Source organism: Equus caballus, chromosome 11, assembly GCF_041296265.1.
Source record: "Equus caballus isolate H_3958 breed thoroughbred chromosome 11, TB-T2T, whole genome shotgun sequence".
NCBI classification, from domain to species: domain Eukaryota; kingdom Metazoa; phylum Chordata; class Mammalia; order Perissodactyla; family Equidae; genus Equus; species Equus caballus.
In genome coordinates, this window is record NC_091694.1 from 50,152,093 (window position 1) to 50,167,673 (window position 15,581).

Here is a 15,581-nt window from a genome sequence, read left to right on the forward strand (position 1 = left end):
GATGGACTGCACACCCCTAACTTTCCCATCAATCATTTCTCTCCCCTCCTTTTATACCAGGCTCGAAACTCCTTCAGGAATCTTGGTCAGACTGTTTGAGCTGACTTTGATCAGTTCTTCCCTCTTACTCCACCTGCACACGTGTAGGGCTGCACAACTCCAGAGTGGGCACTCACATGGCCTGCTCTGTGAACGGTTTCCACTGCAGTTTTGTGACATGGTGGCCATCTGTAAACGGTAAGAGAAAGGATCAAGAGTTCTGATGCCACGGCTTCTCTTTTGGCTGGAAGCTCTAGACCAGAGGTCTCTCCTCTCTCAAACAGCAGCTCCTATTATTCCATTGCTGGCCCCCAGAGGGCTCTCTATTTAAACTGTGGGCAATAAACAGAGGAATTAAAACGTGTGGTCCTAGAGTGTCTCACCTCCAGACCAAGTGGGTTACATTTTCCACTTTACTGATTGGCTGAAATCAAAGCAACCATCCCAATTACTTAAAAAGAGGACAGTTGACACTTTTAACTGAAAAGATAAGATGTCACAGCATGAACACTACCCAAGTCAGGTCATGATGAGGTTCAAACAGTTGGCTCTGTAAATTGTCGGGGATTCCCAGAGCACTCCCCCCTTTATATGCCTGCTGCAGAGTTCTTAGGATTTCTTTTAAACCTGTGCTGTGTAAGTAATTGTGTTTCTTTTATTCTTTCTTAATATGGTTTAGTTTTACTCTCATTTTCTAAAAAATATAAAGCTTGCTTGAGATTTGCTTATCGTATTAACTTTATTTTTAAATGTTTTATGTGTATTCTTATTGTTTCTCCATTTTTTACATTATTAGTTTCTGTTATTTGCTTCATTCTACTCTTGTAATGTTTAAATTATACTTCTTTTTCTAGTTTTGAAAAATTGAATACTTAAACCATTAGTTGAGGTGGCATTCAGCTTCAAGTAAGAATGGCCCCAGTAGACGAGTGGTTTATTTTCTTTTGTAATATGTCTGTAGTTGGCTGTCCACGGCAGATGTCATGCCTCCTTCTCTCCTCCAGATCTGTTGTCTTTTGTGGCTTTTATCTTCAGGATTATGAATGGTTTTGAATCTCCAGGCATCTGGTCCATATTCCAGGCAGCTAGAAAGAGTGAAGGAGAAAACAGTTTGTTCTTATCTCTTTTTTTGGCATTGACTTTGTCAAGTAACTATTTTCTGATGACTTGTCTCTTCTTGATAAAATCTTAATGCTGTATAACATACAGGAAAGCACACAGAACATAAGTCACAGGTCAATGAATCATCACAGGGTGAACACACTCATGTAACTAATATTTATTCAAGACATAGAAATTTCCAGCATCCCAAAAGCCCCCTTATGGCATCTCCTCCAATCACTTCTCCTTCCTGTCTCCCCAAAGGTAACTGTTATTTTTACTTTTAATACCACATATAGTCTTGTCTGGTTTTTGAAATTTATATTAATGGAATCATTATATCACTCTTTTAGTCTGGCTTTTTGCTCAACATTTGTTTGTCATATTCGTCTATTTGTTGCATTTAACAATAATTTGTTCACTTTCGTTACTCTGTAAGTTTTGCCTGAGTGTTATCAATTTTATCAGTATTTTAAAATAACAAACTCTTGCTTTTTTGATATTCCCTGTTATGAGTTTGTTTCTATTTCATTAATGTCCGCTCATGACTATTTGCCATTTTCTATTTTCTTTGAGTTTATTTGCTATTATTTTTCTAACTTCATGAAATGATATTCAAATGATTGCTGTTGAGCCTGGGACTTTTTTCTGATATTTTCATTTGAGACTATGAATCTTCCTCTGAGCATGGTTCTAACTGCAGTGCACAAGTTTTGACATATATTTTCATTTACATTTAATTAAAATATGTTTCAGTTTTCACTGTTGTTTCTTTATAGACCCATGGTTTTTTCTGTGTTTTTTTTTCAGTGTATTGCTTCATTTCCATACATTTGAGATTTTCTAATTATGTTTCTATTGCTTGATTGCAAACAGTACCATTACGGTCAGAAAATTTACTCTGCATGACTTAGAATCCTTTGAAATTTATTGCAGCTTACTTTTTGGCCCTATATGATCAATTATGGTAAGTGTTCCATGTGCACTTGGATATAATGTGTTTTAGGTCAAGTTGGTTAATTACATCGTTCCAGCCATCTGCAACCTCACTGATTTTCTGTCTACCTGATGCATCAGTTACTGAGATAGGTGTGATATAATTTCCCTCTAAAACTGAGTATGTATATGTTTTTCATTATAGTTATGTCAACTTTTGCATTATATATTTTTAGACTATGCTATTAGGTAGAAAGCAGATTTAGAATTGTTATATCTTCCTCTGGATTGTCAAGCTACATCAGCCTTTTTGTTGTTGTTGTCAATGTCTAATTTGTATGTTTTCTGTATTTTGACTTTTGGCATTTCCATATCTGTGAGCCAGTTCCCTACTGAGGGATATTTGGGTTGTTTCCAGTCCTTTGCTGTTACAAGGAGTGCTACAATTAATAGTTTCATGCTTACATCATTTCTCATTTTTTGTCCAGGTATTTTTGGGATAGATTCCTACAAGTGGGATTTCTGTTTCAAAAGGTAAATTTATGTGTAATTTTGCCACATGTTGCCAAACTTCCATTTTGCATTCATACCAACAATGTATAAGAGTGTCTGTTTCCCCACAACCTTGCCAACAGAAAGTGTGGTCAAGCTTTTGGATCTTTGCAAATTTGAGAAGGGAGAAATAACATCTCAGTGTAATTTTAATTTGCATTTCTCTTATTATAAACAAGGTTGAGAATCTTTTCACATGTCTAAGGGCCATTTTCATTTCTTTTTCTGTGAACTGTTTTTATCTTTTGCTCAATTTTTTCTATGGAGTTTGAAGTTCATTATATTTTAAAGATGATAGCCCTTTGTGGTAAAAGCTGCTAATTTTTTCCCTTTGTTTTAAAAGATTGGCACCTGAGCTAACGTTTGTTGCCAATCTTCTTTTTTTCTTTTTTTCCCTTCTCCTTCCCAAAACCCCCCAGTACATAGTTGTATATTCTAGTTGTAGGTCCTTCTGGTTGTGCTATGTGGGACACCACCTCAGCATGGCTTGATGAGCAGTGCTAGGTCCACGGCCAGGATCTGAACCGGCAAACCCCTGGGCCTCCGAGGTGGAGCGTGCAAATTTAACCACTCAGCCAGGGGGCCAGCCCCAATTATTTCCCATTTTACCATTTGTCTATCTCCTTCATTTGTGGAGTTTTGCCATACAAAATATTTGTTTAGTATTTGCATAGTCAAGTTAATTTTCTTTCTCTATGGCTTCTAGAATTTTGGTCATAGTTAAAAAAGGTTTTCCACTGCAGATTCTAAAAGAATTCACCCACATTTTCTATTACCATTTATGGGGAACATGTTTGTTTTATATTTATGTACTTGACTCATTTGGAAATTTCCCTACTTTATAGTCTGAATAATGGTTTCAATTTTACTTTTTTCCATATGGCTATCCAATTGTCTCGACATCACTTATTTAAAAGTCCTTCTTTTCCACAAGGGTAAATGATGTCTTTAATGTATACTATCTGTCATAGGCTCTTATATCTAGTTCTAGATTTGTATAATGTTTCATTGATCTGTCTGTTTACTCATGCGCCAACACCATAATTTTCATGATGGAGGCCTTAAAATGCACTTAATACTCGGTTGGGCTGTGGCCATGGTCCCACAGCCCTTCTTTCTCAGAGATTTCCTAGATATTTTTGCTACTTTATTCTTCCAAGTAGACTTTGTAATCAATCTTTTAGGTCTAGCAAAAAATTAACCGTATATTTATCGGGAGTGCATTACCTTTTAAAATTAATTTAGGGAGAATCAACACGGTGTTGAATCTTTCTGTTCATAAACATGGCATGTCTTCGCACTTGGTCAAGTCTGACTTTTGTCTTTGGAGAGTGTCTTATCATTTTCTCGTGTTGCTTTTGTACATTTATTGTTAAGTTTATACCTAGAAATTTTTCTTTATTTGTTGCTATTGTAAACGTGGCCTTTCATTATGTTTTCCACCTAGTTGTTTTTTATATGAAGCCTTCTGATTTCTGTGATTAATTTTGTATTCTGCTACTTTACTAAATTTTCATTTTGTTTTTAGTAGTTTTCTACTTACTCTTTTGGATTTTTCAAATATATAATGATATAACCTGCAAATAAAGATAAATTTACTTCTTCCTCTCTATTTTTTAAAATTTCTCTATTACTCCTCCCCACCTCCCCTGCTGGCTAATACCCTCAAGACGCTGCTAAATTATAATGGAGATAGTGAACAACCTTGCCTTTTCTCTGACTAGTAGGAATGCCTCTCTTTCTTCCCCAGTAAGAAAGATGTTGGTTTTATATTGATATATTTTTTTCCGTGTTAAAGAGATATCAACTCTATGTTATTAATTTTTAAGTCTGCTTAATCTACCAAATTCTTGAAGAGGTATGCCTAAATTTTCCCACAGAAATTGAGGCTTTATCCATTAATCCTTCTCATTTTGTCAGTTTTTGCCTTGTATATGTCGTGTTAAGTCTAGACAAGTTTACACTTCTGTTCCTTTGGTGATTGTTCCTTTTGGCATTACATAGTGTCTCTCTTTATCCTTTGAGAGATTTTTACTTTCTACTTTGCACAATATTAAAATGGTTAGAACAGATATTTTTTGCTTGGTGTTTACATGGTCTAGGTTTTGCCATCCATTTTTTATTTTCAGTGCTTCAGTGTGGTTTAGTTCCAGATATCTCTTCTAAATAGCATATAAATAGATTTTATTTTTATAATCCAATATAATCATGTCTAACTTTTTGCAGGTAAATTTATATGTATTGGAAATACTGACGTATTAGGACTTATTTCTCCATGTTATTATGAGTATAATGTTTTACCACGTTTTCTTTGCTTTTTATTCTCCTCTGCTTTCTGTTTAATTGACAATGTTTTTTATATTACGTATTTCCCCTCTTCTGAATTAGAAGCAATCAGTTGTATTTCTTTTGTGTGTGTGTGGTTACCCTTACACTTTTGTATCACAAATATAACTATAAGCTTTTCTGTAAAATCTGAAAACATTCTCTCTCTATATATATACACATTGTATATAAACATATTATATGTAATTAAATATGATAAATTATATATATGTAAAAACATTATACATATACATATATATTCTACCAAACAAGAAAACAACATTTTATTGTCTGGAATTGGAGATCACATCTTTATTTTAAATATATAAAAAATAGTTATTATGATTGTTTCTTTATAGTCAATAATCAAATCTTTTAACTGAGCAAATTAATTAAATTGAACAATATATTTACATATTTTTGTGCTCTTAGGATCCCATGCCTTTCTTCTGAGATCCTATTTCTTCTGAATGAAGTACATCTTTCAGTAGTTCTTTTATTGAGGATCTCAAGTGGTTAAATTATGTATATTCCCATTTCTCCTTTTGGAAACTATAAAGAACAACAAAAGGAATTAAAACAATTTTCAGTAATCTAGAAAAATCTAACTAATCTAATGCTTCAAACTCAAAATTATGTGCAAATGTGTCAAAAAGAAGTTGGCACCAAAAGAGCTACACAGAAGGCTCTGCAGGAAGAGGGAGTCATATGCAGGGTCCTATGAGTGGCAGAACTCGGAAATAACCCATTGGAAGGGGAGGAGATGGCACTGAAAGACCCTGGTTGGGCCCCTTGGTGGCAGTGCTCAGTGAAAGGGCCAAGCCCTCTTGAACTTGCTTAGGTTTGGGGACACTGAGGATGTGTGGTTGTATAAAAGTGCCATATTTGAAGGAAACAACCCATCTTTCTAGAAACAGGAAAGGGAACCCTTGAGCCGCACACCATGGAAGGCTGTTCTTGTCCCTCCACAGCTCAATGCCAACAGGAAATCCCTGCAAATAGCTGATAGAGAAAAATCTATCTCATTCAAATGTGAATTTTAAAAAGGAATTAATACAACATTCAAATAGAGATGGTACATATTTCTAAATATAAAAATAGCACAAATAATTTCTACGGAAAACATTTACCAGAAATATGTTTTCATGGATTGGATAAAAATATGTATCCAAAGGTTTCACCACGAATTAAAAAATTCTTAAAGAAGCAATTGCGACTGTGAAAAAACACTACAAAGTAGAAAGTACAATAATTCAGTAATGATATGACCAACAATAGCAGGAATTAAAATGAAAATTGGTAGAACTCAGAAAAGAAATAGAAGAAAAAGCAAAATCATCATAGAAATGAAGACAAAATTAAAATGAGTACAATGGGGAATGGATATTACAGATAGCACAGTAATGGAGAAGATAAAAATGAGATAAGTAAACATAATGAAACAAATCAAGAAAGAGATTAGATTAAGAGATACAGAATGTAGGTAAAACCTTGCCAACATACACATAATTAAGGTCCCTGAAGAGGAAACCATGGAACAATCCCTAGGAAGATAATAAGTGTTTTAAAATATAATAATTCAAGCAAATGCACCTTTAAAAAAGAAACACTCAAATCTACATTTTGAAAGGGCGCACCATGTCACAGGGAAAATTCACCCAACATGTGAGCACCAAGATACAGCCTATGAAAGTTATTGGACTTTAAGATAAAGATAGAATCCTTTGGCCAGCTAGACCAAAAGATCAAATCACTTGTAATTCTCCACACCAGCGTCCCATGCCAAAATACGCTGAGCAAGGATAAAAGACATACAAGAAAATAGTGAGTCAAGGATTTTATATCTAGCCATATTGCACTTCTAGTATAGAGCTTCAGACAGTTTTGAACACATAAGAAATCAAGGAATATTGTTCTCATTAGCTCTTCTTGTGGAAACTACCAGAGGACAAATTCCAGCCAACCAAGAGAAACTTTGGGAAAAGTACTGGTGGTAAGCATTGAATACATATGTACTGCAGAATGAAGATGAAAGCAATTGTGAGGGTAAAGGTCACATAATGGAATGTAAATATTTTGTTTTGATAATGTGGCAGTTATATAACCAATAAAATGAGAGAATAGGGAGAGAAGTTGCAAAGTTGAATAAGCCTCAAGTAGTAAAATATAAGCAAATTTAATAGTAAAAATGGTAAACACTAAAAAAATTAATATTGGCTAAAATTGGGTGTCAGAGAAAATGTAAGAGAAATAGTACACAAGCTAATTTTAACATTGCTCATAGTAAGGAAATAATAACTATTGTCTGAATTAATCAAGATGTAATTATACTAGTAATTACAAAATACAAACCTTTCTGAATATCTAAAAAACTACAATGAAAAGCAAAGCAAGCAGACCACGTAGAGAAATAATTTAAATATCTCCGTGTGTGTGTAAGTGTAAATAGAGAGGAGTATAAACATATAAAATTAAGATATATATAAACAAATATATAACAAAATCATATTATAGAACTAGAGACAAATATATATTACAATAAATATAAATCCACTTATTGTACCAATTACTAGAAATATGTTTAGATTGACTCTAAAAATAATACTCTTCTGCTGTATACAAGAAATATACCTCAAATAAAATTAATCATAAAGGCTAAAAATGCAAGGATTAGAGGTCATGGATTAGAGTTTGAGATATCAGTATGAGCTCATATTTAGCTTAATATAGATACAGATGGTTTCATATAGAAATATTTATATATATGTGTATATACACAAGGTGTGTATATACAAGGGTTAGTGTGTGTATATTATATACATGCATGTGTATATGTATATATAATTGTGCTATCACCTGAGAGAGCCTAGAAGCAATGCCACTCCAGTAGCAGTGAACACACCTAGTGCTTAAATCATGGTTTATTAATACCATTCTCCAATAGAAAGAATTAGGGCTCCTTAGGGAGGTGGCTGATTCTAGAACTGAGGCAGAAATTATACAAGATGAGCCTAGAGTATCTTGTAATGGCAGAAAGTAAGGTAATGCTCACATACACACACACACACAATCACAATGATGGGGGTGTATTTGAAGGATACAAGAACCTACTGAAAGTGATCCCAATGGCCAAAGCTCGAACAATTTGAACAATAAATTAAATAAAGCAGTATTGGGATTGTAGCCCAAAGCATAAAATAAATATCTGTGTCCATCCTCATGATACAAATAAACGATCAAATAAATAAATGAGAGAAGATACAAATTTTCCACGCAGAAGAATTCCAAACAATTTTTGTAGATACTCTGCCCTCAAGAAGGTGGAGCAGTGAGCCTAGCAGTTGGCCTAGTGGTTAAAGTTTGGCTCACTCAGCTTTGGCGGCCCAGGTTCAGTTCCCAGGCATGGAACCACACCACTCGTCTGTCAGTAGCCATGCTGTGGTGGCAGCTCACATAGAAGAACCAGAAGAACTTACAGCTATACACAACTATGTACTGGGGCTTTGAGGGTGGGGGGAGAAGAAAAAAGGAGGAAGATTGGCAACAGATGTTAGCTTAGGGCAAATCTTCCAGGGAAAAAAAATACCCTAAGCTGTTTAACTCCTAGAGTGCTTCTCCAAGATCCACAGAGTTACCAAGTGCTGCCAGTTCTTTCTCATAAATGAATGAATGAATGAATGAAGGTGGAGCATAACTCCCCAGTCTTTAAGGACAATATCGAAAAGGGAAAAAAAGAGTAACTTTACAATGGAGAAAACTGACAAACACTACATCAGCCAGGTGATCAGTGGTAATAAATCATGTTGACAGTATGTACCCTTGATAGTATGTGATGAGAATGTCATTTTACTTCTGTGATCTTCCCCTAAATCCATAATCTCCATCTCATCATGAAAACAACCATCAGACAAATCTCAGTAGAGGGGTATTCTACAAAATACCTGACCAGCACTTTTCAAAACTGTCAAGGTCATCAAAAGCGAGGAAAGTCTGAGAAACTTACAGCCAAGAAGAGCCTAAGGAGACATAATGAGTAAATATAATGTGGTATCTTGGATGGAATCCTGGAACATAAAAAGGATATTAGGTAAAAACTAGGTAAATCGAATAAAGTATGAACTTTAGTTAATAACAATATATCAATCTGGGTTCATCAATTGTAACAAATGTACCATACTAATATAAGATGTTAATAATAGAAGAAACTGGGTGTGGCATATATGAAAACTCTCAATATAGTGTTCACAATTTTTCTGTATATCTACAGCCATTCTTAAAAATAAAGTTTATTTAGGGGGCCGGCCCCCTGGCCGAGTGGCTAAGTTTGCGCACTCGGCTTCAGCAGCCCAGGGTTTTGCTGGTTAGGATCCTGGGCATGGACATGGCACTGCTCATCAAGCCATGCTGAGGTGGCATCCCACATGCCACAACTAGAAGGACCCACAACTAAAAGTATACAGCTGTGTACTGGGGGGCTTTGGGGAGAAAAAGGAAAAATAAAATCTTTAAAAATAAATAAATAAATAATAAATGAAGTTTATTTAAAAAAATAAAAAGATTGGCAAGGGTATACAACAAAAATTTTTTAAAGCAAAAGTCATGATTTTAATAATAGACAAGGTGGGGGCCGGCCCCATGGCTGAGTGGTTAAGTTCACATGCTCTGCTGTGGCGGCCCAGGGTTTCACCAGTTCGAATCCTGGGTGTGGACATGGCACTGCTCATCAACCCATGCTGAGGTGGCGACCCACATGCCACAACTAGAAGGACCCACAACTAAAAAATATACAACTATGTACGAGGGGCCTTTTGGGAGAAAAAGGAAAAATCTTTTAAATCTTTAAAAAAAAACTAATAGAGGCCGGCCCGGTGGCACAGTGGTTAAGCACACACGTTCTGCTTCAGCAGCCCGGGTTTCGCTGGTTTGGATCCCAGGTGCAGACATGGCACTGCTTGTCAAGCCATGCTGTGGCAGGTGTCCCACATATAAAGTAGAGGAAGATGGGCACAGATGTGAGCTCAGGGCCAGTCTTCCTCAGCAAAAAGAGGAGGATTGGTGGCAGATGTTATCTCAGGGCTAATCTTCCTCAAAATAATAATAATAATAATAATAAACAAGGTGGAATCTGAGCCAAAAAGCAAAGTTACTTTATAAAGCTAAAGGGTACAATTGGCAATGAAAATATAATAATTATAAACATTGATGCACCAAATAACATAAAAGTAACCTTCATAAAGCACAAATCACAAGATAAGCAAGGAGAGGTAAACAGAAACATGCTAATAAAAGGCTTTAATTTACTTGTCTCCATTCAAAAAAGATCAAATAATTATAATTTTAAAAAACTAAAAATAGAGTTGACCTAAATAGTATAATTAACGAAGTAGACCTTACTAATATCGTTGCAATCATTGCAATCATTGCAGCCTGAAAGCAGAGAATCCTTTCAAGTGTCTAATAATATTCATGAAAATTCACCATGTTTACGACTTCATAGAATACCTCAATAACCCTCCAAAATGGAAATAATATTCTCTTATCACATTGCAACAAACTAGAATTTAATAAGAAAATCCAAGAGTCTTCTCTATCTAGAAGTTAAAAATAAAAGTCTTTTTTTGTATAAGTGTTGGGTCAAAAAGGAAATATAACCCAAAATTAAAGAACTAATGGAAAATGATAACAACAACAACAATAATGTAAAGAATGTATATCAGAATCTATGGAATGCAGCTAAAGTAGTACTCACGGGAAAATCACCTTAAATACATAGTGCAATACAAAATAAAGAAATAAGCATCTTAAACAAAAAGTTAGAAAAATAACAACAAATAAACCAAAGGAAAGATGCAGACAGGAATAAAGAAATAAAAACAAATTGTAATAAATTAGAAAACAGGAAAGAAAAACAGAGCTAATATATACATCTAAAAGGCTTTTTTTTTTTTAAAAGGGGGCAAACAACTCATTAGCCAATCAAAAATGAGGAAGTGAGAAAGTGCAAATACACAAAAGAACAAATAATAGAGGGAAATAAAGAAATAGCGGACATTTATAATATCATAAATTACTTACTTTGCTCAACACTATACAAATAAATTTGAAAACTTGTATTGAGTGATAATTTTCTAAGAAAACACACTGTTTCCAGTTTAGAATTTATCTTGTATAGTATTTTGGTTTTCAGTGAGTATAAATTTCATTTCTAGGAGGGAGCTAGAATGGTGAGGAGAAAGAGAGGCAAGTTTTCAGCCTGTGTGGACAGGCAGCTAGGAAAGGCAGTGATGCAGAGTCCAGATTTCTAAAGCAACAATGTTTGGGAGATATTTAACCTTAGAATAGCAGCAATTTGGGGAAGCTGAGTATGCAACTTCTATCTGAGCCAATACCTTCAAAAGAAGAACGAAGTGGTCTTACATATCTGGAGTAGCACTCCCTGACTACTTCAGAACCAAAGCAAACTCTCTGGAAGAAAGTTCCTCTGACATATTAAGATCAAGCAATGGGTTCACAAAGATTATCAAACACGCAAGGAAGAAAGCTGCTATGAGTAAAAATCAGAAGCAGCAAGAAAAAACACATTTAGATTCTAAAGGAATAAAGCTATCAGAAGTGACAAATACAGAATATAGAACATACGTATCCAAAATGCTTAAAGAGTAAAAAGAGTTGCATTTACAAATGTAACTGTGTAATAATAAGTGATCTAGACTGAATGGATAGATCAGGAAAAAACCCATTCTAGAAACAAGAAAAAATAAAATTGTTGAAATTAAAGTCTCAAAGGATGGCTTAAACAGAAGATGTGAAACAACTGAAGAAAGAGTTAAAGAATTGGAAGATTTCTCAAAAGGATGTATCCAGAATGTGACAAAGATAGATATAGATATAAAAAATATAAAAGAGAGATTTAGAGAAGTGGAGGATAAAATGAGAAGTTATAGAAATAATTGGACTTTCAGAAGGAAAGTATAGTGATAACAGACAAAAGGAAATATTTAAACCAATATTGGTTAACGGTATTCCAGAACAAATGAAATCTCAAAACTCACAGATCAGTGTATCCCAAGCAGAAAAAATGAACATAAATCCATAACCAGATACATCAGAGTAAAACTTCAGAACACCATGAATGAAAAGATCTTAAAAACAGCCAGGAAGAGAGGACTTATCACCTACAAAGGAACAAGAGTTATCATGACAACAAAAGTCTCAATAGCAGCAATGGAAGCCAGAAAACAATGGAATCAGGTATTTGATGCATTCAAAGAAAATATTGGTCAACCAAGAAATGTGTACCCAGCAAAACTCAAGTAAAAGTGTTTTCAAATTTAAAAAAATTAATGAGGAAACTTACTTCTGAGTATGTACTCCCAAAAAGAAGGAAAATAATGCCATAAGAATTATTTGAGATTCAAGAACATAGTAACATGTAAGGAAATCAAAGCAAACATTGCCGGGTAAAGTAATCATGCTTTATAACTTGTTGGGTTTTTTAAAAGACAGGAGTTCTGGTTCCTCTCTCCCACTGAATGCAGCTATAAAGACTTGGATAGAATGTATGGAGCAACTTTTTAAGGATGCTGAAAAGTAGTAGCAGCAGAGGGATTAGGGGAAAGACCAGGATGCAAACTGTCAGTGAGTTTACTATTTTTTTTCCCTCCAGTAACCCCTAGCCTGACTTCTCGGCAGTCTAAAACCCAGAAGTGTATATCAGCATGGACAGAGAGAACTTTGGGGGAAGCTATTAGTTGTGGCTTAGAGAGTGGAGAAAGGGTCTTCTGGAAAGAACAACAGCCGCAGCAGGGACCTATAGCTCCAAAGAAGGGGAACCTTCCTCTCTGATCAGAAGTGTAGTCCCAAAAGGATGGGGAAAACTCACACTGATTTTTTTTCCCACTCTCTGTCCTCTAGCCACCTGAACCCAGATGAGGGCACAGCTGCAATAACTGTACAGCAGAGCAGGGTAAATTAAGCCCAACTTTTTGGCTGAAGGACCAAAAAGGGAAACATCATGGAACCGGGAAGCACTGGGGAGATCAAAGAGAAGGAGGAGCTCATGGAAGGAATCCCAAAATGTTGTTTATGAACTCATGGCTCACTCCTGAACTGCACATGAAAAGATCAGATCACAAACAGACCACCAAAGACTTCAAGAACTGAATTAAGAGACAGGCCACCGCCCAGGTTCCAGACTGGCCACTGGGTGGCACACACATGGGACAGGTCCAAATAGCATTTCAAAGGTTTGGAAAACAGAACTGGCATTGAAACCACAACCACAGAAGACTGGTTGGAATTTGTGACCTGAAGTCAACCAGCTCAATTGCCTAATAAAACAAAAATACTAGCATTCTTTATAGGATGTAAACAAGATTGAGTCTCATACCATAATATTGAAAATATCCAGAATACAATCCAAAATCACTCATAATATGAAGAACCAGGGATATCTCAACTCACAAGAGAAGAGGCAATAGATGCCGATGTGAAGGTAACACTGATATGGGATTATTTGATAAAGACTTTAGGGGCCGGCCCAGTGGCACGCGATTAAGTTCGCATGCTCCACTTCTTGGCGGCCCAGGGTTTGCTGGTTTGCCTCCCGGTTGCAGACATGGCACTGCTTGGCAAAAACCATGCTGTGGTAGACATCCCACGTATAAAATAGAGGAAGATGGGCATGGATGTTAGCTCAGGGCCAGTCTTCCTCAGCAAAAAGAGGAAGATTGGCAGTAGTTAGCTCAGGGCTAATCTTCCTCAAAAAAAATAAATAAAGACTTTAAAGGAGTGATTATAAAATACTCCAACAAGTAAAGGCAAACACTTTTGAAATGAATGAAAACATGGAAAGTCTCAGAAAAGAAATAGAAAATATAAAGAAGAAGTAAATGAATATTTAGAACTGAAAATGCAAAGAGTAAAATTTTTTTAATTCACTGAGTGAGCTCAACTACAGAATGGAGATGACAAAGGAAACATTCAGTGAACTCGAATATAGATAATAGAAGCTATGCAATTTGAACAACATAGAGGAAAAGTGGTTGAAGAAAGTGAACAGAGCCTCAAGGATATGTAGGACAATGCCAAAAGGTCTAACACTTATGTCATCAGAGTCCAAGAAGGACAAGAGAGTGTGATGCAGAAAAAACATTTAAGAAAATTTTTATAATGCCTTAAAAATTCTCAAATTTCATAAAAGACATAGACATACAGATTCAAAAAGCTCAGCAAATCACCAATAGGATTAAACAAACGAAAAATCCTCATCCAGGCATATTACAATCAAACTATTGAAAACTACAGAAAAACAAAAAATCTTGAGGGAATCAGAGAAGAGACACATTTCCTATAGAGAAACAATGATACAAATGATTGTAGAGTTCTCATCAGAAACAACAGAGGTCAGAAGTAAGTAGAATAATATTTTTAAAGTGTTGATAAAAAAAGAACTGTCAGCTCAGAATTCTATATCCAACAAAAATATCCTGGAAGAATTATGGTGAAATAAAGACGTTCTCAGATGAAGAAAACCTAAGAGAATCCATTGCCAGCAGATCTGCTCCAAAAGAATTGCTAAAGGAAGTTCTTCAAATAAAAGGAAAATGATGGCAGGAAACTTGAAACACCAGGAATGAAGGAAGAACAACATAAACTTTAAATATCTGGGTAAATATAATAGACTATTCTCTCCTAATGAATCATTAGATAGGTTTGATGGTTGACAGGAAATATATAACATTACTACTGGGTTTTTTATATACGCAGATGTGATATAATGGGCTGGTCTCTGAGTCCATCTGCTACTCGCTCTGAAAACAATTTCTTCTTCTCCCTCTGCTCGGCATGTCTTTTCTCTACCATGTGGCTTCTACTTCTTTGTAACTTCATTTTCCTGTGACCGTCTTGGCCCCTCTGGCTTCCTGGCTTCTCTCCATCTTTGCTCCTATGGCTAACTGCCTGATTCTCTCTCTATTTTCCAGATCGACACACACACACACAAACACACACATCGTAGTGAGAAACTGGCCCTGCTCCTTCCAGTTCGGGCAATGGTTCCACTCAAGTATAACGCTTTGGCTGCTAAAAAGCTTATGATCTGTCTGTCCTTGAGTAAGTGGCCACCTGTGGCTGAACAGCAGTTCCATTTTGTGTAAGGCAAGTATACCCAGAGCTTCCCCTGGCAGGAGCTGCGGATGGGGCAGACTTCCTGATAAGGTGATGGCAGGCATAACAGTTGCCATGTGCAGTACAGCTGCACTAAACTGTTAGTCTGAGAATCATACAATACACTTTCACCCCTCTAAGCCATCGTATGGTCTATTTCTTCTTCCTGGAATGTCTTTTCCTCTTCTCTGCCTAGAAAACTTGTGTATGTCCTTTAAAATCCAGCACAAGCACTGAGTAAGTCACTTCTTCCCTCCCCTGAGTCCTCATTGCCCTTACATCCTCTATTCAAGAATTTAATATGCTGTTTGACACCTGTTGTCTTTGCATTTTTCTCCCCAACCAGACAGCAAGCTCCCAAAAAGAGGGATTCAGGAGATGTTCATCGCTGTATTCCCATTACCAAGCATATTCATTCATGCATTCAGTTAGTCATTCAACAAATATTAACGAAATGTCCA

General features: G+C 35.8%; 1 long non-coding RNA gene across 2 annotated transcripts in view; it reads right to left on the reverse strand.

The window, feature by feature from the left end:
- Positions 1-759: 759 nt before the first annotated feature.
- Positions 760-15,581, reverse strand: part of LOC138916313 (uncharacterized) — a 36,572-nt gene continuing 21,750 nt past the window's right edge. For both annotated transcript variants that reach the window (XR_011423471.1, XR_011423472.1), the window contains exons 2-3: positions 5,368-5,505; positions 760-1,124 (exon numbers count right to left, since the gene is read on the reverse strand). This is a non-coding gene — a long non-coding RNA (uncharacterized lncRNA). The remainder of the gene's footprint in view (positions 1,125-5,367; positions 5,506-15,581) is intronic.